The following is a 2,179-nucleotide window of genomic DNA, read 5'->3' as shown; positions in this document are numbered from 1 at the left end:
CCATTGGCCATTCTCCAGCGAAGGTACCCGATTGTCGATGCATTACCTTGGACACTTTATGGCCTTAAGACTGTAACTGTGTAACCAAATAAAATCCCTTTTATAAAAGCCAATCCATTTCTGGTGTTTTGCATTCCAGCAGCATTAGCAAACCAGAACAGTGATCAACCGCTTACATGAGCAGAAATAATTATGGTGGTTGTCTACAAGCTCATTACACACGTTTGAGAGAAAAAGGAAGAAAATTACCCAGTATTGTTGGAGCCACACTGAAATTGTGTTAACTCTATCTTGCCACCAAGAGCCCAACAGATGTCATGACGCTGAGCACGGAAGGCAGGGAGGGATTCAGTGGTGAAGGTCAGGAGGCCACCCTGGTCCTGTTCAGCTGATGAAGTGATGTTTCTTCTCTGATTGCAAAATTCAAATGTTACAACAGGTGTTCATTTCATTTACACCAGAGAAGGCAGTCCAGGTGGTGAACCATTTGTCAAACTTGAATCTGAAGATAAAGTGAAATTGGCTTTGAAGAACAGTAGAGAAACCATGGTACACAGACACATTGAAGTGTTCAAGTCTAGCAGTGTTGAAATGGAGTGGATGTTGAGGCATATAGATCCAAATAGTCCTGATACTGCCAATGATGTCTTTGTCCAGCTGGACTCCCTTTTCATTGTGGCCAGGAAGAAATTTTTCAAATCTTTTGACTGTTGGAAATTGTGCCAAATGGGATGACACTGCCAGTGGACTTTCAGGGTTGGAACACAGGGGAGGCCTTTGTGCAGTTTCCTTTGTAGGAGATAGTGGGAAAGGCCTTAAAGAAACAAAAGGAAAAAATAGGGCACAGGTACATTGAAATCGTAAGAGTAGCCAAACTGAAGTCTGAACCCACTATGATCCTTCTTGAAAGCTCATGGCTATGCAGTGGCCCAGTCCCTATGATAGGATAATAGCATTGGCAGAGGAGCTGGACTTAAAAGGATGAGGCAGGGTGCCTATGGTGGAGGTTATGGAGGCTACTATGACTATGGTGGATATATATATATATATATATATGTCAGCTTTGGGTCTGATAGATTTAGAAGGGACTCGTGGGTATGGAGATGGTGAGTCCAGTTTCCAGAGCACCACAGGGCACTGTGTGCACATGAGGGTTTTACCTTAGAGAACCACTGAGAATGATATACACAATTTTTTCTCACTTCTTAACCCTATGAGAGTACACAATGAAATCGGGCCTGACGTCAGAGTTACTGGTGAGGCAGATGTTGAATTTGCTACTCAGGAAGAGGCTGTGGCAGCTATGGCAAAAGACAAAGCCAACATGCAACACAAATATGTGGAGCTCTTCTTGAATTCTACTGCAGGAATAAGTAAGGGTGCTTATGATCACAGCTATGTAGAGCTTTTTTTGAATTCTACAGCAGGGGTAAGTGGTGATGCTTATGGTAACCAAATGATGGAAAGGATGGAATTATCCAACCATTCTAGTTATGGGGGTGCTGCTAGCCATTGGCTGAGTGGTGGATATGGAGGTGTTTATGGTGGTCAGAGCAGTATGAGTGGATATGACCAAGTTCTTCAGGAAAACTTCAGAGATTATCAAATGAACCTTGCTTATATAGAGGAGGTACACCAAATGCCTACTACAGAAATAAAAGCTGTGCATTTAAGGGAGTTGAATAGAATGGTAGGAATGTCTAGTATATCTGGTATGGTTGGTAAATGGGAAATGTAATTGATTCTGATCACTTTTGGTCAGCTCTCTAGCTTGCTTGCTTTCTTGCTTTCTCTTTTTTAAAGAAAATAAAACAAAAAATTCAGTTTAACTGTTTTGCATTACAAGCTTGTGATTCATGCTTACTAGAAATGGAATTAAGGATTGTTTTAAAATTTCAAGCTCAGTAGTTTTGAACACTGAAACATTCATCTAGAATGTAATAACGAAGTTCAGTATTTACCGAAACTGTTAAAACAATTTTCAGCTTTCTTCAAGTTAGTTATGTTATAGGAATGTACCTAAGTAGGAAGCATATTTAAGTAAAAGTAGTTTCACTTATATTAAATGTTGCTCTTATACCAGAATACATTAAAAATGTTGGATGTATGTTAAGAAACATGCTTTTCTGTAAAACTCAAATACAGGAACTGTGTCTACAATTCAAAGTGAAAACATTTG

General features: G+C 39.9%; 1 pseudogene; it reads left to right on the top strand.

Moving 5' to 3' along the window:
- The first annotated feature begins 317 nt into the window (after positions 1 to 317).
- On the top strand, positions 318 to 1,738 carry LOC119540647 (annotated as a pseudogene).
- Positions 1,739 to 2,179: the final 441 nt, after the last annotated feature.

This window comes from Choloepus didactylus, chromosome 7 (genome assembly GCF_015220235.1).
Source record: "Choloepus didactylus isolate mChoDid1 chromosome 7, mChoDid1.pri, whole genome shotgun sequence".
Classification (NCBI taxonomy): domain Eukaryota; kingdom Metazoa; phylum Chordata; class Mammalia; order Pilosa; family Megalonychidae; genus Choloepus; species Choloepus didactylus.
This window is presented reverse-complemented; position numbering and strand designations above follow the sequence as displayed.